The sequence below is a fragment of the Saccopteryx bilineata genome, chromosome 5, assembly GCF_036850765.1.
Source record: "Saccopteryx bilineata isolate mSacBil1 chromosome 5, mSacBil1_pri_phased_curated, whole genome shotgun sequence".
In the NCBI taxonomy this organism is placed as follows: domain Eukaryota; kingdom Metazoa; phylum Chordata; class Mammalia; order Chiroptera; family Emballonuridae; genus Saccopteryx; species Saccopteryx bilineata.
Genome location: NC_089494.1, coordinates 95,089,555 through 95,116,240, shown reverse-complemented (window position 1 = coordinate 95,116,240; position 26,686 = coordinate 95,089,555). Strand labels below are relative to the sequence as shown.

General features: G+C 40.0%; 1 protein-coding gene across 14 annotated transcripts in view; it reads right to left on the bottom strand.

Annotated features, from left to right (window-relative positions):
- The window catches only part of GTDC1 (glycosyltransferase like domain containing 1), a 461,161-nt gene extending 435,968 nt beyond the window's left edge, over nt 1-25,193 (bottom strand). For 9 of the 14 annotated variants that reach the window (XM_066279611.1, XM_066279610.1, XM_066279612.1 and 6 more), the window contains exon 1: nt 25,071-25,169. The gene's annotated coding sequence lies outside the window, so the exon portion shown is untranslated. Of the gene's footprint in view, nt 1-16,700; nt 16,721-25,070 lie in introns of those variants that run through there. The other 5 variants (XM_066279614.1, XM_066279615.1, XM_066279607.1 and 2 more) reach the window with 2 other exon arrangements.
- Nucleotides 25,194-26,686: the final 1,493 nt, after the last annotated feature.

The window sequence follows — 26,686 nt, the reverse complement described above, 5'->3', positions numbered from 1 at the left end:
GACTGCAAGAGGAAGCAGGGAAGCCAGTCAGAAAGCTATTAAAATAACCCAAGTAAGACATGATACTAGGTTGGACCAGGCTGTAGGAGAGGTTAGGAGAGGTGATGAGAGGTGGTCTACACCAGATGCTAGATCTATTTTTAAGATAAAACCAACATGAACTACTGACATGAGGTGTGGATGTGAGAAAGATGAGTCAGGGATGACTCCAAGGTTTTTGGTCTGAGTAACATGGATAAACTTGTCATTAACGTAGATGGAGAAGACTATAGATAAAACAAATTTGGGTAAAAAGATCCATTAAGTTTTGAGCATTTTATATGTATGCACGTATGTATCACAAAACTGGATATGTTTGGAATTAAGAGAAAATAAAAACCCTTTATAAATCAGTTTCTTTGCAAAGTAAATCACTGAGTATGGTGTGTGTGTGTGGGTGTGTGTGTGTGTGTGTCTATAAAACTTTTAGGAAATAATACTTACTTGATTTTAATGCATTAGAACCTGAGCACTGACGGACTGTTTGTGTTTCCTAATTTACATAAATCCATACAAGTCTGCTAGGCACTTCACACCTTTATTTTTACTTTCACGTCTGAAGTACAGCAATATGGATAGATAAGGTGTGTATATTTAAGATAACAATGTGAACAGACACATTTCTGGAGCTACAGCTATTTAAAAGTGACACTAGCATCAAAATACTCCTCCTTATTCTGGGAAGGCTTTAAAAAACAATCACTTGTTATGAAACTAATTGCACTGCCAAATGCTTCTTAGAATTGTATGTAAAAATTATCATCTTCTCTGCATTTTACTGTTTTAAATCAAGGAAAGCAATAGATTTTGCAATTAGACTTAGAAGTTTGGTTTAGATGCTTACTTATAAGCATGTAGATTCTAAAGTGAAGAATAACATTTCGACACTATATCTCATAAAGGCACTTAGTGCATTACTAAAGAAATGCAGAAATCAGCATGTGAAACTACCAAACTTCAACCAAAATTGTCACATGGGCAAGCTGACCTGATGGTTGAAACCATTTTCTGAAAAGAAAAATTTTCAGTGTGGATAAGCCTTCTTTCTCCCCAGCCGTCTACTCATACCCAGATCCATGCCTTTGATTATGGCCTCATGCCAGACACCTTTCTCCCAGTGGATATCCTCCTTTCCTTCGAGGCTCAGTCCAAACTCAGCCTGTCCCACAAAGCCTGCTCTGAGCCCCAGTGGTCTTCAGTGTTTGCCACATGCCCACAGCATTGCCACTTACATGTCTAGAGGACCTATATCATTCTAACATGTATTAAGTTTAGCTACTTACACTAAAGCAGAAGCTCCCTGAGGACAGAAAGTCTTAGTCATCTTTGCCTTCCCGAAAATGCTTACCATAGTACAGTACCTTACATATCAGGTTGTAGGCTGTAGTGCTGGTGGCCGAGGCAAGACAGGTTCACACTGGATTCGGGCAGACTATAGAGGTATTGCGGAGCAGTAAAGTGGTGGTCCATTCTCGTTTAATCCAGTCTTGCAACAGTGGACAAGCAAACAGGCAGAGGAAAACCGCGTCTTATGACAGCAGGTGAACAAACAGCCCCTCACAAGTGGCAGGCAGACAATCCACAATACTCGATTCACACTGAGAGCAAGCACTCAGAACCTTACACAGACTATACACATGTGGCACTACCACGTGCTCAAGCACTAATCATGCAAAGTACAAGCAAGCAAGCCTAACACAGCTGTTTTCCCAACACTGATACTCACTAAAGGTCTGTTCAACTAAATTCTATGTATTAAACCAGGGATCGGGAACCTATGGCTCGCGAGCCAGATGTGGCTCTTTTGATGGCTGCATCTGGCTCGCAGACAAATCTTTAATAAAAAAATAATGTTAAAAATATAAAACATTCTTATGTATTACAATCCATTCATTTCCTACCGCTCATGTTCATGGCTGCGGGTAGCTGGAGCCAATCACAGCTGTCCTCCAGGACAACACCAAATTTTTATTGGATAATGCGTAATGTACACGGGTGGTTGTATGGCTCTTACAGAATTACATTTTAAAATATGTGGCGTTCATGGCTCTCTCAGCCAGAAAGGTTCCAGACCACTGTATTAAACTATCAAAATGACCAAATAGACTGAACTCAGTGGGATACATGCCTTAATTTCATTTCATTTCTTCAAACTTAGATCTCACTTCCCCATCGCTCGAAAATCCCAAATGAATCCTATTGCTTCTCAGCTACTTTCAAGTAATGTAAAATATTGTCTAGTCCAGTTTAAACCTTCAACTTCCTATCTTATTCAGAGAGTATCCATGAACCCTTACTTAAACATACACCAGCCAAGAGAATGTTTGTTTGTCTTTCAGTAGTCTTCTTGGCTCTTTCACCTTTCTCCACTTCCTCACTTTCTGGTTCCTCCAAATCAGGATAGGAAGAGGAACAGGGACTCCTCTGTGCCGAGTTCCATGGGGTTTTATTAGAATGCCAAGAAGCACGACAATCTGTTACCCTTGTGTAATTATTGACAGTACATTCTCTCATTCTCAAAGGAGCCCAGTTTGGACAGTTTTCACAGCAGAGTACCTCTAAATTAAGCAAGCAGAGATGCTGGTCCTTCCACCCTCCATAGTTCCTTGAGATACCTTCTCAGACTGACCTCTGACTATCTCAGCCAAGTCCCCTCATATGACAAGCAGCCCTCGTTGGCAGGATCTACCAAGATATCTCAAGCTTGGTCACTTCCAATGGGGTCTACTTGGTCTGCAAAACTAAATCTATATATGTCCTCTTACTGTGGTAAGCAGTTAGTAAACATAAGCAGAGCAAGGACTAAAGGCCAGGCACGGAAGATCCCCAGCGCAGAAAGCCCCAGGTACCTAGCAACAGGCAAAACTGGGAAAATAAGGACCTTACCTTCAGGGTGACCCTTCTTCCTTTAGCTGGTCATGAGGTGTAAACACCCTGACTCTTCCTATCACTGGTCCTGTGGTTAGGACCCCCCCCCCCCGACTTCTAGCATATGCTAGTCCTGTGGTTTTCAAGCCCTTAGAGGAGAAACAGGGGCTGGAGAATAGCCTCAAACTACACCCCCAAACCCTTGCATGACCACTCCCTTGAACATTAAGCCCTAGAGATCATTTCTAGGCCTCAGCTGGGTTTTAGTTCCCAGCCGAGAAAAGCAGCAAAACCAGACAAATGATGCCACAGCTGACATCAGAACCAGATGCACTGAGTAAGGACCCCTGCCTTGGCACCGACCAATCAGTGGAGACAACGACCCTGAATGGACACACCTGGGGAGCTCCCCTAAAATCTTCACCCTTAAAGCCCTTAGGGCGGAGGGTCCAGTGTGCTCTCCCTCCTGGGATCATGTCCACACCTTTCCCCTCCCTGTCCTCTAGCTCCAAGCCCCAGGTGTGTTTTCCTTGTCCATTTCTTTCTCCTAAGCTAGTCTAAAGGACACCAGAAGACTTGCAACCAGGGGAGCAATGGGCAGGAGAAACTTGTCCAGGCAAATCACCTGGACGTGTCTCTAAGACCCCTATTTCTTTACCCACAGCCCCGTCTAAGTGTGCTCCTGCATGGCCAATAAATTCTTGCTTTATTTGCTGTGCTTTATCTCGACTGAATTCTTTCCTTCAAGAACAGTGGTTCTCAACCTGTGGGTCGCGACCCCGGCGGGGGTCAAACGACCAAAACATAGGGGTCGCCTAAAGCCATCGGAAAAATTTAGGTGACCCCCGTGTTTTGGTCGTTCAACCCCCACCGGGGTTGCAACCCACAGGTTGAGAACCGCTGTTCAAGAAGAATCAAGGTCTCATCAATTCACCAGTAACATTACCACACCAGATGGACAAATACCAACTCTTTTCACTCTTGCCCTCTCACTCAACATGCCACCTCACTGGCTCCAGTCACCCTTTACCCCTCCAGAAATATACTGCTCACAAAAATTAGGGGACATTTTATCACTTCATACTCATTTTGAAATATCCCCTAATTTTTGTGAGCAATACAAATCTATATTCAGAAATGCCCCAAAATCTAGAAAACCTATGTCACATTCTTTCAAGAACTCTCTGGAAGGTACCACTGCATTATCAAGAAACAAGATTTATGTAGCTCATTAAACATCCAGACAGAAAATGAAATACAATCTATACTTCTGGGAGACACATCCAAATCCTGGGATGGGAACAAAAGGTCCTTTTGGGAGAAAAAGAAATGTCACAGAACTCCCCACTAGATTTACAGTTCTTCACCTGAATAATAGTTATAACACCCCCTTTCTAATTTCCCTTATGTATGGGAAGCGAGCAGTCCTATTCTTTTACTAAGCCCCACATCTCTCTTTAGAATGCAAGGATACTTACGAACCTTTATTTTCAGCTTTGGAACTTGAGCCAGGGGTCCCCAAACTTTTTACACAGGGGGCCAGTTCACTGTACCTCAGACCATTGGAGGGCCACCATATACAGTGCTCCTCTCATTGACCACCAATGAAAGAGGTGCCCCTTCCGGAAGTGCGGTGGGGCCGGATAAATGGCCTCAGGGGGCCGCATGCGGCCCACGGGCCATAGTTTGGGGACGCCTGACTTGAGCTAAAATCTTGAAACAAACAAGTTTAATTGTCATTCTATTATCTTAGGTACAATTCCCCTACATTGATTGCATCTACTGCTTATAAGGGGCTCTTCATTCTAAGTTCCTTATTTAAATCTTTAAGATTTAATTAAAGTCTGCATTTGTATCTTTATTTTGTAAATTTTTACCAAAAAAAGGGAATGAAAGCTACTAAATAGATCAAGGAAAAGGAAAAAAAAGAAAATTTCTCAACTAGTCCAATTTTACCTTAGTAGATTAGCATTTTCATACTCAAACATCTCATTTAATTATATATACACTTAATGAAGAGCCACTTCATAAAATGACAAATGCCCACTTTAAAATTCAAATGAAAACATATGCTACCTAAAAAATGAAAATGAAAAATTCTATATAACAAACCAAGTCAGTGATTGTGTAAAAGTAATCCCTGCTTTTAGAAAGTTTGCCTACGCCACTTTGCTTTACAAAATACCTCAATTCATACTTGCTTTCAGTTCCCTAAATAAATATATAATCCAAAGAGGATTTTCACTTTTAAATTAATGGTAATTGCTTCTTCACTTCATTCTGGCCTACAAACAGTTTCTTAGGAACTCTCTACTTTCAGATAGTGAGGAGAAGAGGAAACCTGTATATATTTAAGTCAAGTTATCTATTATAACTTATCACAATATTTAAAAGAGACATATCATAAAACTACTAGATTTCAGAATATGTATATAAACTCTCTAGCTATAGAAAAATCATTTCGTTCACACCTATAGCTGTATCTAGTACAAACTACAGAGATATACAGGCTTGAGCTAAAAGTGCATGGTGGGATTGGTATAACCAATTTGGAAAAGTTAATTATACATAAACTTCTAACACTTAAATGTACTCCGATCCTATAAGAGAATAATTCCATTACTAGGTATTTAACCCAGAGAAATTAAAGCATATGTCCACAAAAGGACACACAAAATATCTGCTTCTAGAAGCTTTACTCACAATTGCCAAAAAATATACAATACACTAAAATCTCTGTTAACAGAATAACAAACAAATTGTGGTAAAACAAAACTGTGATAAAACTACTCAGCAGCAAAACAGAATGAACTACTAATACACATAATAACATGGATAAATCTCAAAACCATTACACTGAAGAAGAGCCAAGTACAAAACAGTGCATACTGTGATTCCAGGTATATAAGGTTCAGGAACAAGCTTATTCTACAGAAATAGGGCAGGCAGATAGATGGCCATGAGCAGAGCAAGGACAATGGGCCAGGTGACTGGGGGGGGGGGGGTAGTGGAGTCCCAGGTGCCTGGCAACAGGCAAAACTGGGAAAACAAGGACCTCACACCTACAGTAACCTTTTCTTCCCTAACATATCACTGGTCATATAGTTTAGATCCCGACCTTTCATATTGCTGGTTGTGAGATTAGTACGCTCCCCTGACCTTTCTCTCCTGACATGTTGCTAGTCATGAAGGTTAGAGCCCCTTAGAGTGGGACTGAACAAGAGAGTCAAAGAATAGCCCTTAAGCATTAAGCCCCCAGGACAATGAGGTCCTAAGGCCCCAAAAAACAGCAAAACCAAACAAAGCAACAGCCTGGCTGACATCAGGACCAGTTTCACTAATGAGTCCCCTGCCCTGGCACTGACCAATCAGAAGAGACCATGACCCTAAAAGGACACACCTGGAAAGCTGATGACTATTCTAGAATCATCGCCTGAGACCTGCAGATAATACCCTCAGCAGGAAGGGCCCAATGCAGGTCTCTCTATGGAGCACCCAGTGCCTTTCTCCACTCCATTCCTCCAGGGACATTTTCCTCGCCTCTCTTTTTCTTCTAAACTCCAAGGGCCCTTCTTTTGCCCCTGTAACTTGTCTTCTGAGTCCGTTTCTTCTACCCCTGTGACTTTCTAAATAAATTTTCTCTTATAGTTTGAATCTTGGTTCTGAATTCTTTCTTAGCCAGAACTCAAGTACCAAGGTTACTGAACTGAGGTCCAATCACCAGTAACATTCTGGTGCCATTTCGCCATCAAAAGAAACAGAAATCAGAGCAATGGTTGGCAATGGGGAGAGAGGAAAGGACTGATTGTAAAGAGGCACAGGGAACTTTTGGGGGTGTTAAAATATTCTCTCTCTACCAATGTCAAAATTAACAAGAGTTTTAATATATAAGTTATAGCCAATAAAACTGATTTAAATCTCATCTGATCTTATTTCTGGATGTCAAGGATACCCAGCTAATGTAAAATCTAACCTCTTGCCAAAAACTGAGTATATATTGGTAGTAATCATTATAAACTTACAATAAAATATATCAGATTCTAAAACATAAATCCAAATCTGAAGTGTTTACTCACTGTCACCAAAAAAAAAAAAAAAAAGAATTTTAGCCAATAGAAACATCCACAAAAGTTCACAGAATAAATGGGAATAATCAGCACCTTTTCTAAAATAGGTGGTCACTTCTGACTACTATAAAATATGAACACTTCATGTTAAAGACAACTTACCGTATCCCCCACTTAACCAATATATTCTCTGCCTACTAGAAATCTTTGAGGAGCATACTACCCTATTTCAATAACATCAATTTCTAAATCACTTTTCCTGATCTCTCGTCCCAAGTTCTCTCCTTTTCTGAGTAAAAACTCTATTGAGGAATATCATACAACCACTTCACTCCTGAATACCTCCTTACTTCTTACCCTTAGTCAAGCTGCCTTGTTTGCCTATAACCTGTTTGCTGGTTTTTATCTATATTTTCAAGCAACTAATATTTTTTTTCCTATTCTAACATTTTGTGTCGAACAATTTAAATAATTGTTTCCTGTCTTTGCTACAACATTCCTCACCAAGATGCTGAAGTCCTCACACTTAGGCTACTTTTCCAAACTGCCACTTTGGTTGTGCTTTTTTACCAGTGAAGGGCAAAGCCAAAGATCCCTTACCACGTCACTCTATACCTTAAAAGACATAATTAGCTCATTTGACTCCCAAGTCCTATTGCACAATTATCTTTTATATTTAAAAATGCTGTTGCCAAGGCACTATTCCTAACCAAATGACTAAATGTATCCTTTCTAAAGTGATGATGTTTTTTGTTCAGGGCTGTACATGTCCGCTTGTAAAAGCCTATAAACATTTACAGTTCTCATTTTAATGGGCTTCATTACAGTTATCTACTGTTATCATTTCTGTACCTCAAACAGTTTGGTAGTCATCTCTGACTATAACAGACTGCTTTCAAGAATTTTTCTACAGATGCTTTATGAAATTTAATCCAGTTCAGCATATGATATACTGTCTATAAGTTGCTGTGGTAGCTTATTACAAGACTGTTGGTGGCATCACTTTATCTGAAAATATAGCTATACACTACTGTACTGATATCAAAGTCAAAACAAAAGATACTGGAAGAATTCTAGATTCTAGATACAACATTTGCAAATATATCAATAGGCCCCAACATTCTCATATAACACCAACACGAAGTCATCTATGATCTTACTATCTACCATATTTTCAATCTTACGCTCCCTTTTACTTTCCACTGATTTCCCAATGTCTACAATAGCCTCACTTTCTCCATTCACAAAAAAATTACTTCTCACTCACCTTAAGGAAAAGCAGCTTGAGCCAGCAGTTATGAAGTTGGGGAAAAACAGTACTGAGGGAAGAACAACTAACCTGTCACTGCTCTACGAAATAAACAGCAATGTATGCCTACTATATCCCTACATTAATCTTCATTCAAAAGTCTTTTTTGAAGTCCATAAAAGTCAGGATCACTATCTTTCTCATGTCTTGTAAATATGACTAAAGTCCTTCGTAAAACATGGTGGACAAAAAGATATACTTGATGAATTCTCAAGACATTCTAAATCCCAAAGTTTTGTGATCTCAGAATCCAGTTCCTAAGAACTCACCATGTGGTACATATGAGAAAGGACGAAACTAAATCTTTTGACTACTGATAAAAAACTAGTTTGAAACACCTGGATTTTCTTCTGATTATACTCAAATCAATTACTGGCTCAAGAACTGTCTAAAAGATTAACACAGGCCTGGCTGGTTGGCTCAGTGGTAGAGCGTCGGCCTGGCGTGCAGAAGTCCCGGGTTCGATTCCCGGCCAGGGCACACAGGAGAAGCGCCCATCTGCTTCTCCACCCCTCCCCCTCTCCTTCCTCTCTGTCTCTCTCTTCCCCTCCCGCAGCCGAGGCTCCATTGGAGCAAAGATGGCCCGGGAGCTGGGGATGGCTCCTTGGCCTCTGCCCCAGGCGCTAGAGTGGCTCTGGTCGCGGCAGAGCGACGCCCCGGAGGGGCAGAGCGTCGCCCCCTGGTGGGCAGAGCGTCGCCCCCTGGTGGGCGTGCCGGGTGGACCCCGGTCGGGCGCATGCGGGAGTCTGTCTATCCCCGTTTCCAGCTTCAGAAAAATACAAAAAAAAAAAAAAAAGATTAACACAGATGCGTTTTTGCAACTATGTTCGCAAATCTCAATAAACAGCAGTTCCTTTCTGCAATGAACTAGTTTTCTATACTCATTTTTATGAGCAGTCTTCTCAATTTCAGTAAGAACAGGTGAAATAAGAATAACTGCAATCTATCAAGCTATATATATATATATATATATATATATATATATATATATATATATTTACGCATTCACCTATATGTTATATTTTTTAAAAGGTTTACTTTAGGAAAAAATATAATGGCAATCAATCAAGTACTCTATTTAATATTCTCTCCCCAGAAGACCACTATGGAATTCTTGATATAAATGCCTATCAATGTTAAATCCACATATTTCTTATTAAGTATATCCTATTTATAAAGTAAAACAGTGTTTGCTGCTTTATTTAAACCTACACACACAGCCATAGTTTTTCCTAAAGTACCTTATATTTGAAATGGTACAGTTTACCAAATATTAATCAGAACAATGCCAAATAAAATCCACAGGGCAGTTCAATTATGGCACAATAACTGAAATAATTGAAAGCCCTGAGCTTTAGGATCTATACCCTAAGAACATCCCCTTTGATTCCAGATTCAAAAGAATTTAAGGCACGCAAATGCTACAACACACCTGTTTTTCGGTTGTGGGCATTATTTCAATGAAAAAAATAGTTTAAAAACCATGAAATGAAATCAATTCCATATAAAGCTACTGTATGACTCTGATCTCTAATCTGACTTGTAAAATAGATGTGTGTTACTTCCACTCTTCAGCTACTCACAGATCTTTTTCCTGGCACAATGGCGATGTTAGCTGCACTGCATTCTGACCAAAGAGGTGCGAGAGTGGCAGCAGCACTCACAAATTGAATAGTACAGACCTTGAATAAAGATTTCAAGTAAGTCATGAGGGAATCTTTTTCTGTTTGTATTTGAGCTGTATAAACTGTCTAAGATGTAATCTATATTTTATATATCCTGGGCTGCCAGAGTTCTTGTTGAACACTAAGAATAAGAAAAAAATGTTAAAGATTCACTGAGGAAAAAAACAGAATTCAACTTAGAACCTACCCACCTCATTTCCCAGAAACTGCTTTCAAATCCTCTACAACTGATAGGTGTTTGCTAAAAGCAGGGATTCTAACCACATAAAATACTGATTTGGTTTAGAGAATACTTTGATGTTCCAGTTTTCCTGTGATTCAATAGTTTTAGTAAATACATAGGGTTATTACCAGTTCACACCTGCTTGTTAAATCTTTTTAAGTAAATTTAGTTAATAGGTCTGAAGTTTTTGATTAGTATTTTTAATTACCAGTTAACTTATTAACTATTCTATGAACATTAATACTGTCCAGTACGCTTTGTTACATACTACTGAATTCAAGATCCTATACACATAAGGATGTTTTTCCTAGACGTATCTGGATATAGAAACTTTTTGTAAATAGAAACATATTTTAAATACTACAGGGAAGAGTATTTTCAAGAATGTCCTAAGTAAAATTTCTATGTGAAAATCACATTCCTTAAATTAATCTTTTTAGGTTAACTTTTCTAGATTAGGTGAATGTTTTTCTTTACACTATTTGCCTGACAGTGAGAACCTAATAATATGATATAACTGCATGAGTTTCACAAACATATAGGAATTTTAAAGAATGATTACCAAAGCAATTACCATGTATCATCATGGAATGAAAACATATTACACATTTCCCAAGTAAAGATCAAATTGACTTCAACACCCCAACCACTACCCCCCAAAAAAGTCATTTTTATTTTATTTAGTCATAGAGTCATAAAGTCCTTGGGATCATAGTAGGGCTTGATGCCATATTGGTGTCACAATCTGCCAGTCATCCAAAGAATAAATAAACCTTCTTTCTCAACTACTTTGTCTACTAGTGCATCACTGGACCCAGCAGGCAGCTCACCCAGACAATTTCAATAATGGATTTTGACTTTCTGTGAATAATAGACGAAAATCTTTACGAAGTATCCAGTTTGTCTTATGGCTGAGAGATTTGAACCTGCTGCAGATGTCACATCTAAATTCTTGAGCGGATTTTTATCATCTGTGTCACCTATAAAACAAGACAGTGTCACCAATAGCACTGTCCTGGAGAATGTCTACTTCAGTAATGCTAAGATTTCTCCATCATCACGGAGTTATTTGCCTAAACCAAGGGTCAACTACATCCCTTAGGCCAAAATGCAGCCCATTGCCTGTTCTTGTACAGCCATAAGCAAAAATAATTTTTTTTAAGTTTTTAAAACTTTTGAAGAATTTTTAAGGAGACTAATATTTTGTGACCTGTGAAATTATATGAAATTCAAATTTCAGTCTCTATACTAAGATTTTATTGGAACACAGCTACTCATTTATTTTTCTGTGGCTGCTTTCATGCTACAAAGGCAGACTTAAGTAGGTATAACAGAGACCATATGACTTGTAAACGCAAAAATATTTACTATCTGCTGCTTTAAAGCTGACACCTGGCCTAAAGGACACTTAGTGGGTAGGATACCTAGTGTCTCTTGTATGAAGAACCTGAGTGCAGTAACCCAGTTGTTCCCTGCTTACTTCCACCTACTCATTTAACACAGTCATGTGCCACATAATGACGTTTTGGCCAACGACAAACTGTATATACAACAGTGGACCCGTAAAATGAAGCCCCAAGAAAATTCACAGTGCAGGGCTTAGCAGAAGCTTTTGCAGACCAACAAGCTCCTCAAAAGTTGAAAACATGGACACCAACCCTGAGTGGTTTTCACTATTAGAGAGAAATGTTCAAGGTGCATTATCTGTTTACAAGCAAATATGTGATTAAAAAAAATAAGTAAACCAATATGAATATACTTCTTCTAAAAAGAGGGGCACCTCCTCCCTAGGCAATTCCTTCAGAAGGTATTATAGAAGGCATTATTAACAAAGGAAATGACAGCTCCATGCATGTTAATGCCCCTGAGGACCTTCAAATGGGATAAGACATGCGGGTAGAAAGCAGTGATATTAACGATTCTGACCCTGTGTAGCCCTAGGGCTAATATGTTAGGGGGTTATTTGTTTGTTTTTGGGGGGTGTCTTTATTTTGAGAGAGAGAGAGAAAAGAGATGAGAAGCATTAACTTGTAGTTGTTTCACTTTAGTTGTTTAATGACTGCTTCTCATATGTGCCTGGATTGGGGGAGGGGGTGGCGCTCAAGCCAAGCCAGTGACCCCTTGCTCAAGCCAGTGACCTCTTGCTCAAGCCAGTGACCTTGGGCATCAAGCCAGCAACCTTGGGATCATGTCAATGATCCCACACTCAAGCCAGCAACTTCAGGGTTTCAAACCAAGGACCTTAGCATCCCGGGTGGATGCTCTATCCACTGCACCACCACCAGTCAGGCCAATGTGTTAGTTTTTGACAAAAATACTTAAAAAGTAAAAAATAAAAATCAAGTTTATAAAGATATAAAGAAAATATTTTTGTATAGCTTTCCAATGTCCTCGTTTTAAACTATTACAAGAGTAAAAAAAGTTAAAATTTAAGTTTGTATGTTAAAAAGTTATAATAAGCTAAAGTTAACTTATTGTTGAAGGAGGAAATATATTTAATAAATTTAGTGTGCAATGTTTGTGAAGTCTACATTAGTGTACCATTACCTACTAGGCCTTCAGGTTCCCTCACCATTCTCTCACCCAGAGTAACTTCAGTTCTGCAACCTCCATTCATGGGAAGTGTCCTGTACAGGTATACCATGTTTTATCTTTTATACAGTATTTTTACTGAATCTTTCCTATGTTTAAAAGTTTATACACAACCACCTACCAACTATGTTCCAGTTGCCTACACTACTCAGTACAGTAACATGCTGTACAGGCTTGTAGCCTACGAACAATAGATTATACCAGTGTTTTTCAACCACCAGTACACCAGAAATTTTGTGCCAGTATGCGAAACAGTTATCTGCCCTTAACCTACACACAGTATCAGGGTGGCTAACTCTCTCCCAGCCCAGCACAACATTTCTGGCAGATTAGCACTGGTCTATGGTCTGGAAGTTGAAAAACAATGGATTATAACATATAGCCTAGGTGTATAGCAGGCTATACCATCTAGATTTGTATCAGTGCACTCTATGATGTTCACACAACAAAATCACCTAACAAACAAATCATTTCTCCAAATGTATCCTGGCTCATTTCCTGGATTGTAAGAGACATATGACTATTTCTTACATAGGCCTATCACTCTAGTGCAGACAACTATGGTCACTTTATCTTCTACTTTGGCTCTCAGCCTTGCCTCAATCCAAGGGATGAATGTTGCCCTTGAGCAGAAAGAAGGCAAGGAGCTTACCTTCAGATCAAAGTCTAATTCTCCAACACTGGCCTCTTTGATGTCCCCTTGCTCTACCCCTGCCCCAGATCTCCTGGTTCGGGATTTCTGCTTTATAACAACCATTTTCCATAACAGGCTTCCTGTACTAGACACCAGTCTTAAAAGTCTCTATTTCCTGCTAAAGACCGTAGGACAGTAGGCTGAATCACAGCCTTCTCGGACTGAACTGTGCCAGACAATCATCTGCTTTAACAGCCACCTACGATGTGAATTTATTGAGGGTCCTTGTGAACAGCTTGCATATTCCCACACTTGCCTGGCATCCACTCCTCTTCCTGATCATGACTGGGTAAATCAATTTCCTTTTACATTAAAATCTCTGACCTATAAAAATATAAAAGGTCAACCTTCCCAATTGGCTTGTCATTCTGTTTCTTGAGCTCAACTCATACTATACCCAAACATAAGAGCACACCCTATATAGATGCATTTCCCAACCTAGGACTACCCATCTTAGGACAATTCTTACTTTTGAAACTGCTCCAAAAAGAAATATATCACTTCCAAGCAAAATACCTTCTCCTTTTTCTTCACCATTGTTAATTAGCCCAAAGTTTTTATACCTGCTTCATCTGAGAGTGTTACCCACCAATATCTAGCCACTTGGGGTGTCTAAGATACCTGTGTCTCTTGAGCTTAGCTTGAGAATGCCGTATCTCTTGCTTCTATTAAAGCTTTAACACTGTTACTATTGCAAGGAGAAAGGGGAGTTTCTTGCCACGGTTGGACTGCAATGGAGAAATGTATCTGACTAGATTTCTAGGAGTCAAAATATAATTCCCCACAGGAAGATGTTCATCTTCCATAAGGAGACTATGACCATACTATAAATGGCACTATAGAACCCATCTGTAACTCATATTACATTGTCGCAAATAACTAATTCACAAACATTCACTGTTTTAAACTGGCTAGAAAATAGCTATGAAATATCAAGAAGACTCTACAGTAGACAGATTAAGATTAGTGTAAAAACTTCAGAAAAAATGGTAGTTTATTTTCAGGGTTGAATTTCACTACAACCCTGAAGTAGTTTGCCATGGTTAACAACTCAGAAAAGTGCATGAATAGCTCACAATCAAAAGAGTGATATCAAGAATGAATATGCTGATTGGAATGACCATTAACTAAATCTCAACTCTGGATAGCAACTATACAGGTAGCATCAATCTTAAAAATAAACAGCTTTAAAACAAAGAGAAGAACCCTCTGCCTATTTGGGTAATGACATGAAAGTCCAGTATATGTCCTTACAACCAGAAAAGAAAACTGGAGGCATGTACTCAATATTCCAAAGAAATACTCAACATATTAAAATTTTAGAACTTCACTCATTGGATGAGTCTAGCCTCTTTCCCTTAAAGAAACAGTTCTCAAACTTTTTAGTATCAGGACTCCTTCGTGTTCTCAAAAATTGAGGACTCCCAGAGCTTTTGTTAATGTGAGCTATAATCATCAATTCTTACTACAGTAAAAATTAAATGAGAAAATTTTATTAATTTATTTTAAAATTTAATAACATATTTAATATAACTTTATAAAAACTTTCCAAAAAACAAAAGATTAGTGACAAAAATGATACTGTCTCACAGTTTTTGCAAATTTCTTTCATGTCTAGCTTAACAAAAGACAACTGGATTTTCATATCTGCTTCCACATTCAATTAGCCCCACACAAATATTTAGTGAGAAAACAGAAAGTACATGTTAATGTTAAAAGTCTTTACACATAACTGTCAAAGTTCTTCTTTGATACTACACCAAAACTTGACAAGAGTTTAAGTTAGCTATAATATGGAATCTAATATCACATAAATGTTTACATTCTGTCACTTGCTTTTTATCAGTCTTTTACCCATAATTTTGTAACACTGATCACTTTGAAAATATTGGTTCATTGAGTTATGAAGATATTAAAAACTTGATATAATACCAGAGCAAAAAACTCACATTCATTAATATCACCTTCCATCCATTAGAAAAATCTTTATGCATTGGAAAGCTGACAAGAGCACAACAGATGATACAAGTTAACCACAATTTTAAAGCTCAAATTTTATCACTAGCAACAAATAGTGTCAATGGTTCTTCCTGAAGTGACAGGCTCACTGTTTATTTTCAAGAAAATGATTGTCAAATTACCTAAATATAAATAATCCGTTTGTCTGGTAGTCATTCAAGTAAAAATGGTGATGTTCCATGCAAAATATGGCTACTTAAACTGGCAACTCAAAAAATTATGTAAGAATATGCCTTGAGGTAACCAATATACTTTGAATACGCAGAAGTGCTTTTGCATATTTCCTACCAGAACAAAATATACTCAAGGATAAAGATTAATAAAATTAATAATTTTTACTGCTTCATCAAAAATATTCTTAAGTAAAATTAACTTTTTTGTTGTTGTTGTTGTTGTTTTCATTTTTCTGAAGCTGGAAACAGGGAGAGACAGTCAGACAGACTCCCACATGCGCCCGACCGGGATCCACCCGGCACGCCCACCATGGGGCGATGCTCTGCCCACCAGGGGGCGATGCTCTGCCCATCCTGGGCGTCGCCATGTTGCGACCAGAGCCACTCTAGCGCCTGAGGCAGAGGCCACAGAGCCATCCCCAGCGCCCGAGCCATCTTTGCTCCAATGGAGCCTCGGCTGCGGGAGGGGAAGAGAGAAATAGAGAGGAAAGCGCGACGGAGGGGTGGAGAAGCAAATGGGCGCTTCTCCTGTGTCCCTGGCCGGGAATCAAACCCGGGTCCTCCGCACGCTAGGCCGATGCTCTACCGCTGAGCCAACCGGCCAGGGCAAATTAACTTGTTTTAAAGCTATGAATGCATGACAATGAAGAATACAATGAATACTAATATATTTTGGTGCTACTGCCATTTAATATTTTCTAAAATGCCCCCAGTTTTACTAACCACTTCTGTACTTACATCACAACCAACATCAAAGCAGTGGAAAAGGTAAAAATTATCTCTATGAAAATAGTTTTAACATTATGGATACCCTGAAAGGGTTTCAGTGACCTCCACAGGTCTATACACAATTTGATAAATACTGTCATAAAGAAACTTAGAAAACTATGAATACATTACCATCCTCAATCCATACTAAATATCCCCCAACATAAGAAATACATGTAAAATGCTTTCATTTTTAACCCAAAATTGGTCCAATTTGTTCTGAACTGAATAAAAACAGTAATTAATATTTAATGAGCACTTACATGTATTATCTCATTTAATCCTCATAACTCTGTTGGTCCTGATATATTCATGCTACTGATGAGGAAACCTGAGGTGGAAAGAGGGGAAGTCACTTGTCCAAGGTCATAACAACGATCAGTATTTACGGACTCAGTGATTATTAAGTATTTTGCATACTTCATCTCTTAAGTCTTTCAAATAACCTTTTTATTATCCTTTCTTACCCTTTATCATTTTTTATACTTTTATTACCTATTCTACAAATGAAAATTTGGATCAAAAAATAAATTTCCAAGGTGACCTAAGAGTTTGATCATCTACATACAAATCCAAGTCTGTCTTACCCTAATGAATACACTATGTGTTCTGTCTCTCTATACCACACTATCAGTAGATCCTTAGTATATAAATAGATTGGTGGCTTAAGAGTCTTATACAGATTTAAAGTCATCTGAGCAATAACCCTATTTGGAAATTTTTTTTTTTTTACTAATTTGATTATCTCTGTAATTAAATGGAACCAAACCTACTTCCTTATAAAACAAGCTATGATCTAGGTAATTAGTTCATTAATTCACATTATTAAACATGTCCCGGGTTCAATCCCCAGTCAAGGCACACATAAGAAGAGACCAACTGCTTTTCTTCCCCTCCCTCTTCCCTTTTTCTATCTCTTCCCCTCCAGCAGCCAGTGGCTCGCATTGGCCCTAGGCACTAAGGACAGCTCAGCTGATTCCAGCATCAGCCCCAGATTGGGGGGGGGGGGGGGGGGGTTGGCTGGATCCCAGTCAGGATACATATGGAATCTATCTCTTCTCCTCTCACTTAAAAACAAACAAACAAACAGAAACAACCACTCAATATACCAAGTGATATTATCCCAATATTACAGGTGAGGAAACGGAAACTGAGATAAGTAACAAACTTTCCCCAAGTACAACCCATTCATAAACAATACAGAGTCAAAATCAGTTCAGACTGACCCTGAAGCCTAAATTCTTCATACAGCCTGCATTTATCTAAGGTCTCAACAATGACCTAGAAATTGCTCAGGCAGTCTGGATACAGAGTTGCTGATAACATATCCACTCCACCCAAGGAAATCAAGATATGAAATCATCTTGCATCTCAAAGACCAAGAAGTAAAAAGGAAGCTAGTGGATGCTGAAAAAAGCCATAAATCCAGGTGCTTTAAGAAAAGCACTATAGGTAATGCTGAAAAAAGGAGGAAAATTCACTCACAGAGGTGTAGCACACATCTCTGGGGCTGAGATAAGCGTGCCTTTCTTTAAAAACAAAACAAGAAAAACCTAGAGAAATTTGTCATCACAGCTACAGGACTATCTACAGATTACACAACAGGCTTCAGATGCCAGGAGCCCTGGAATGCTGCAACCTTAGTAAACAGCAGCAGAAATCATTTTCCTAAAACCTTCCTAAACTCTAATCAATCAGTAAAGTTTTCATATCTAGTTAAGGATCTGTAAAGGCCAGGGGTTATGTCCCAATATCTGCTTCTATTTTAAGGGTGTACATGTGAAACCACTGCTTAATATTAAACCTTAAGGGTGTCAGGAAAAGAATCAAAGTTTATACAGCTCAATTCACCCTTATAATTTGTTGTAAGTCAACTTTTGGAGATATCAACATCTTAAGATTGGACAGAAGAGTGTGGCCTTAATTTCAAACAAACTGTATACTCAAGGAGTCCCCACACACATTTGACATTTGACAGGAAGGTGACAAAATGGAAGGCTGTGGTATACCACCTAAAAGGGCGGCAGAACAAGCAAGAGATGAGCAATTATGCTTGTCACAGAAGACCACATTCTGGATTCCCTCTGTGGCAAAGGAAAAAAAACCCACAGAGCAAACTTTACTTCCTCCCATCAATGATTCCTAGCACAACCAAAAAGACTCACAGTCTAGTAATGTAAAAGCAGCTGACAGATATATAGAAAAAAAAATCATGATTGAGGTCATGTCCCTTGACATGCATCATTTACACTACGAATTCCCCCACTTATCTGAATTAATTTCATGTACCTCATTTCATTCAGATAATTGAAGTTTTCCTTTTAGAGTTATAAAGTGTTTACCTCAACTTAATTAGTAAACTGTCCACTTAAAAATACCACTACAAAAATTACCAACCCTCCTCTACACATACACACATAGAAAGTATGAGATTTTTGGCCTTCATGGAAAATTTAGTTCAAAAGTCTGCTTTAAAAAATAGTGCAAGAAATTCTACAAGAAAAGTTATGGTCATTACCTTTTTAATACAGAGTGTTTGCATTACTTGTTAAAGACATGGTAATTTGAGTATTCAATACATGACTACTGTTCTGAAACCAAATTAAAGGTTTAGACTACTAAGGAGTTTGATGACTTGCCTCAATACAATAATTGGGATTGTATGGAGAACAAAATGAAAGAGGTCTCTCCTTTTATGAGCAGGCATTTAAAGGTCTTTTAATGAGAATTTACTCTTTATATATAATTACTAATGAACAAAAATAGGGCCATTATCCATTAAACTCACTAGTTTATGATGCCATAAAACTTCTATGTGGAGAAATATAAAATATAACAAATATTGAAATGTGAAACATCTAACAATACATGGTGGAAATTATACCTTTTCTTCTTAAATTCCCTGCCAGATGACTGATAAAGCTATTTTATAAGGATATGCTTATAATTTAAAATACACAGATTCTCTAGTATTAATGAAATGTCTAAACTTCTCGTATGAATTCTAAATTTTTATATAAATTTTAGTTTCCCATACTAATAGATTTACTGTTAGGATGAATTTATTTCTAATCAATATTTATCACCTGCTGTGTGCTAGGCACTGACTGAGAACTGAGGACACAGCCACAAACACAAATTTGGCCCCAACACTCAGCCTAGACCAGGGGTAGTCAACCTTTTCATATACCTCCACCCACTTTTGTACCTGTTAGTAGTAAAATTTTCTTACCACCCACTGGTTCCACAGAAATAGTGATTTATAAAGTAGGGAAGTAACTTTACTTTATAAAATTTATAAAGCAGAGTTACAGCAAGTTAAAGCATATAATAATTACTTACCAAGTACTTTATGTCGGATTTTCGCTAAGTTTGGCAGAATTAATCTTTATAAAACAACTTACTATAGTTAAATCTATCTTTTTATTTATACTTTGGTTGCTCTGCTACCGCCCACCAGGAAACCTAGAACGCCTACTAGTGGGCGGCAGGGACCCAGTTGACCAGCACTGGCCTAGAAGGACATTCAGAAGGAAAGACAGATGATGAACAAACATGTTATGGGAGAGTATAACAGGTATTTATTCAAATGCAGCTCAAAACTAAGAAAAGATGTGGGTAGAAAACCAAACATTTGACAATAATTAGCTACCACTGAAATTGAATGAAAGTCATCCCACCCTGGCCGGTTGGCTCAGTGGTAGAGCATTGGCCTGGCGTGCAGGAGTCCTGGTTCGATTTCCGGCAAGGACACACAGGAGAGGCGCCCATCTGCTTCTCCACCCCTCCCCCTCTCCTTCCTCTGTCTCTCTCTTCCCCTTCCGCAGAAAAGGCTCCATTGGAGCAAAGTTGGCCTGGGCTCTGGGGATGGCTCCATGGCCTCTGTCTCAGGCGCTAGAATGGCTCTGGTTGCAACAGAGCGATGCCCCAGAGAGGCAGAAAAATAAAAATAAATAAATAAAAATAAATAAATAAATAAAAAGAAAGTTATCCATTAAGTGACTCAGCTAAAAAGAGAACCCAACAAGCCTGACCAGGCGGTGGCGCAGTGGATAGAGCGTCGGACTGGGATCCCGGTCGGGCGCATACAGGAGTCTGTCTGACTGTCTCCCCGTTTCTAACTTCAGAAAAATAAAAAGAAATAAATAAATAAAAAGAAAGTTATCCATTAAGTGACTCAGCTAAAAAGAGAACCCAACAAGCCTGACCAGGCGGTGGCGCAGTGGATAGAGCGTTGGATTGGGATGCGGAAGGAAAACTGATGATTGATGCTTCTCATCTTTCTCTGTTCCTGTCTGTCCCTATCTATCATTCTCTCTGACTCTCTCTCTGTTCCTGTAAAAAAAAAAAAAAGAGAGAGAACCCAACAGCATGGTAGTCAGGAAAGGGCTTCAAGTGCGGTATACGATACTCCCATGTATAAGACACACCTAAATTTTAGGGCCTGGAATTTGAAAAAAAAAATGTATTATATACAGTTATTGAACTCAAGTTTTATTCATCTACAACAATGCACAAAACAGCACAAAAAAGTGGGAAATCAAAGTAAAAAAGTCTACAACCACTGTATAAGATGCACTCAGTTTTTAGACCCCAAATTTTTCCAGGAAGGGTGCGTCTTATACATGGGGGAATACGGTAGTAACTGGATGAATCCAGGGTGTTCTAGAATGCCTGTTGCAAGTGAAAAATTAACTCTTTAAAAGGGCTCAAATATAAAATGGCTTAAATTATAACAGCCACAGAGCCCAGCTCCCAGCTGGCCTGTCCTCGGCATCTAAGGGATCAAGTCAACTGAGGGCAAGTCCAGGAGACAGGATCACAGTATCTTGACTCTGCAAGCTTTGCCCTAGCTGATGTCGGACACCAGTATCCACTGTGGACAAGATCAGGTCCCAGCTCTCTGAAAGGAAAGGGATGGCAAGAGAGGGAGATGGCCAAGCTGTTTGAGTTCTTAAGCAGGCTTAATACAAGGTTCCAGGTCCACATGGATTTGGAATACAAAGAACCACACAGGAAACGTAGTAATTCTACAGACTATTTAACTTACTAAAAAAAGGCTGTGGAATTGCTTCTCACGTTGCTTTTAAAAACATTAGAAAAAAAATTGTCATCTGTTCAAATGACTTTAGTATGACCTTTACATGTGGGAGAAAAGGACTAGATATTCCTATTATTTCTTACTATCTAGTTCTACACCGTAAGTCCATATAAACCTATGTAATATTCTCTAGCCACTTCGTCCACACTTTATGTTTATACCATACAGTTCAAAACTCCTAACACGTACTGTGTTTTTAAAAATGAGAATCTCATAGTCAAACTGAATACATGCCAAGGGTATATTGAGACACCATACCTGACAGTAATAAATAGAGCACTAGAATAATTCCAGATTCCACCTACTGAAGGTATTTTCGGTCTTAAAATGTATTTTCGATCTTAAAAATCCATTTAAGACCTGGGTGGAAGGGACAGCACTGGCAGTGGGTAGGCCAGGTAGGTCATGACTGACATAAGAACCAGAAATGACAGATACATAATTATTTGCTCCCTATAAATTAAACACCATCCTACTATACTGTACAATTTTCAATAGTGCTAGTAGAAAAGTGCATGTAGTCCAAAGATGTTGTTCTTGTGAAGATTATTATTCATATGACTACATATGCAAATGGATCGCTCTATGGAAGTGGCCCCACATTAGCCCAAACTTGATCTGCCAAGGCTATTCAAAGGGTGGAGTGGTGGTACTCGCCAAAAGAAATACTTGACAATTTTCCTCAGTTCTTCTTTTTAAATAAACAAAACATGCTATTCTGATCTATTAAAGAAAGAGATAAGACTTACAGAAAAAGAAAACACAGTGGGTTTGTTGTATTTTATTTTGGTTTGTTGTGTTTTTTTTTTCACAGTATCACCAACATGAAGCACAACTTATCAAACACAGCCTAAAACTGTAAATTTTGGGAAGGCTTACCAAGGTAGTCTGAACTCCCAAAGCTATGTTTCTTATAGAAGTCTATATGCTGAAAAATAAATCCTTATAAAGTGAAACCAGGGCTTTAAAATGGTTCTACACTAACAACTAGGGTTGTTCAGTTCGTGGTTGTCAAACTTCGCTCCAGTGAGAAATTCATAGTATGTATTTTAGCTTGACTTAGGTGTTCTATCAAAAGATTTAAATAATGGTGTCCTTTCCCAATTTCACAGTTAATAAGATATGTTAAAGAACAAAATTCTCAATATTAAATTTCTCCCCAAATGTTTCTAATGTATTTGATATCTGCTCTCTTCCAATACTGGAATTCTGCCTAACAAAGTATCTGATACAACACAAAAAACAAATATGAAATATTTCAGGTTTACAATATAATGATTCACGACTTCCAGTTCACCCTGCTATGGTCGTAAGCTTGATTAAACTCAAGACCACAAGTATTGACAGAGTACCCACCACACTTGACACAAGGCATACACAGATAAGACATAGTCCATCTTTCATGAAGCCCCCCACCAGGGAAAGTGTACACAAGCCAGGAAGTATTTACTAAAAGCCTACACTAAATACTGTGGTGTGGGGGATGCAGGGAATTCACCCCACCCCAGCAGGAGCTTCAGGACTTCTGCATTTGACGACGGCTATGTGATGATGCTAGAGATGCTGAAATTCAATCACTACGTGTAAATAGGACCTTTATTCCTGATTAATACCAAGCTTACAGATACCACAACACTGAAACGCTTGAAATGCCAATCTCTTAGGAATCATCTTCACAGGAACCTATCATACCAATAATATGAGCAAACATTCTTGAAATAAAAATAATTACTAAATTCAAACTAACTGAAAAGTACTGTTTCAACTGATAGAATGTAAATACTTCTTAACTATAAATAATTTGTATCATTTGCTTCTAATGGATGCAAATTACAAATTAAGGCAATTACTCAAAACAGGGGAAGAAAAATGAAAATTTAGTAATTACTTGGCTGTTTATAAGACACCATAATCAAAACAGATTTTTGTACAAGAATATCCATTAGGGAGGTCTAAATTATCTACTTAAGTATCTAGTTAATTAAGTCTTCAGTTCCTGTTAAATCTCTTCAAGAAACTTTCTGATTAATTTCTGTCTGTAAAATAATGGGGGTTGGATTAAACTGCCAAAGTTCCTTACAAATAAAGAATTCTGTACTTCTGTGATACTTATGATTAAAATGTCAATGTAGTTTTAAAATGGGAGTAGAGAAGCCATCTTAACTTCTCAAATTGATAATGCCACAAAATTCAGTTTCCTACCTTATCTCTCAGTATCATTCTTCAGATCTTACCTATTGTTTTCAAGTTTATCAAAGAAAGTTTCATGAATCAAAAAGCACTCTTACAACCCTCAATACTAAAACTGTTTCGTTAAATATAAAATCCTAAGGAAAATGTAAAATAAAAGGGAGTCGGATCTGAGGAGAATTTATTCCACTTCAGACCTGGAATGCATTAAATTAAAATTCAATACTGTACTGCACTCGGTAGGAGGGTTCCTACACGAAATTCCAACCATGCTTAGCTTAAGGTTAAACAGGTCAATAGAATCCAATAAAATGGCTCTATTGAACTGTACTGGTCTTCTTCTCAGCAGCTCCTTTGCCGGACCACTATGTTGAGCTTTAAAATCAACTTCAGGGGTAACACCACATAACCGGGACGCGCCACGGCACACGGGGACTGCATTCTGCAACCCACCTGGTGCGGAAAATCACCATCAACTCACGTTTTCCATTCAAACTGTGATACAGGTGGAGGAAAAAGTGTCAAGCCTCCTCTTTGAACCTCCGGTCACACTGCCTCAAGGCGCTAACTTAAGAATTATCTCAGAGATAATCTAATGCTGTACAGTTCTCAGAAGACTCTCAAAAGTTGCATTTGGGAGAGGGGGGAAAACGCCCTCGGGACTAAAAGTTAAATTAATATATTGGGGATATGGCTGAATTTACATGGCTTCAATTCAGGGAGCCCTTCCACCCGAACAGGCTGGATCTGAGGGCAGCGTGAGGTCTGCAGACTCTGCTGACACGGGAGGGAGGAACTGGTCGGGTCAGAGAAGCGCGGGGGACAGCGGGGCCTGGCGCCAAGGGTCCCTTCTGGACGAGCTGGGGGGCGCGCGTCGCCAGGGACCATCGGCCGGCAGCGCCGTAGTCGGCCAGGAGGCCCCTCCGACTCCCGGCCGCCCTCGTCCCCGCGCGGAAGGGGACGCACCCCACCCGCCCTTCGCCGGCGGCGCAAGAGCGACGCCGCACCGGATCGCGGGGAGCCAGCACGCTCGACGGGCAGAACCTAAGAAAATGAAATCGGAAAATGGCCAGCGTGCAGCAGGGCCACAGGGTGCGCCCCACTCGGGGCGCGGAAACGGCGGCAGCGCAGGGAGCGAAGCGCGTGCGCCCGGGAAGCGCGCCTCCCGCGTAGCCCTCAGCTCCGCCCCCCGCCCCGGCTCTCCACGCCGCCGCTGCCGCCGCCGTCCCTCTGGGAACTCCGCGCCGCGCGGCCCCGCGAGGCGGGCGCCGGAGAGGGGAGGGGCCGCGCTCCCCACCTCCCCCGCCAACTCGCGCTGCTCCCCAGCCCGGAGCCTACTCACCATCTCCTCCTCCTCCTCATACTCCTCCTCCTTCTTGTCTCTCCCTCCCGGCCACCGGCGTGGCCCAGCCGGCGACGCACTGACGCCGTGCCCCTCCCCCGCGGCCGCCACCGCCCCTCCCGGCCCTCGGCCGTAGCGGCCTCGGGGCGCGTCGGGCGCAGGCCCCGCCCATTGGCCCGCCCACGCGCTCGAGGCCCCTCCCCCTGCGCGGCGGGACGCTGCGGCCGCGAAGTCCCTGGCTCACCCTTCGCTCCGGCTCGCGCGGGCCGATCGTCTCGTTTCTCCTGTGCTGCTCCTCTGCTCCGCGGTCCGCTCTGCGGGCCTTGCTCCGTTTTCCCGCAAGCCCTCTTCCCATCTCTCGAGAGCACCCTGGTCAGCCCCTTCAGCTTTTCTATTACCCGACCCCCTAGCTTACAAGCTCGCATTGGCGCCTTCTGGAAGGTGTTTGCTGCTCACTAGGTCAGCCTCGTCTTCCTCCTGCAGTGTCCCTGCGGGTCTCTTCTCGTCCCTTCCCGGTGCCTCTCCCTGGCCTGCTGGAGCCTCAGGGACCCCGCGCGTCTCCGACTTCTCCCCCGCCACCTCTACCTGCTGTGCGGCTCGCACCTCCTTGGCGCCGGCTTCGCCAACGAGGCTTCGCCAGCGAGTCCAGATTTTCCTCCCTCTGGTCCCCTGTTGGAACCCCGTAAACAGGCTCCCGACTTTATCTGTGGGTCCTTTTGGTTCTCACTACTCCACTGTAGTTCAGATGCAGTTTAAGTATTCGAGAATTGCACGTTCGCAACCCCGCTTAGATGAAGGGGTCACACTAAGTGATTAAAAGTCACGAAGCAAAGAGATAGCAATGGTAACCATCTTTGACTTACATAGTTCCCATCTATACTTTCTCTTAATTGGCACTTAAATTTCAAGGAAGGTATGTTTCTATTGCGGCTTATAATTCACAATTTTTGGATGTTTTTTCCCTGCAAACTAATTTCACTTTAGCTCTTTTATTTAGAAAATGCATAGTTAGTAGAAGGAGCACCAGGAGCTTTTAGGTTGGTCTCTTGCTTTCTTACTTATAAAGTGAAGAATTTGACTTTTTGTCATTCTGATTTAAAGTATTTTGATTTGAAATGAGGTTGTGAGTATATAAGTCTGGAGAAGGTGAAACAATTGTAACTGGAAGCCTGGCAACTTAGTTTTTAAAACACAACTTGGAAGAGTTAGGCTGTGATGTGGACATGAGTTAACACACCTAAAAGAAAAGGAACTGATTAGGCCTTTGGAGCTACATTTACAAGTTGCTTTAAATTAGGTGAGTAGACATTATTATCCAAATTGAAGAGTTAAACTATCTATTCTAAACAAAATCCAGGCTCTATGTGGACTGTCAAAGTTTAAAACTATTGTGAATTGAACAGCAGTACAAGCGTTTGAAAGCCTAATAAACCATCTGTCCATCCACTTTAACACAAATTGGGGAAAAAGAAAAGTGTATATGCTAAAAGCTGAAAGCAAGGGTTTCTAACTACACACAAAACTAGTAAATCTTACCCCACAGAACAAGTATATAAAAAACTCCAAAGGTTATGGCACCCATTTCATTGATTTGGAATCAGAATCATGTAATTTTA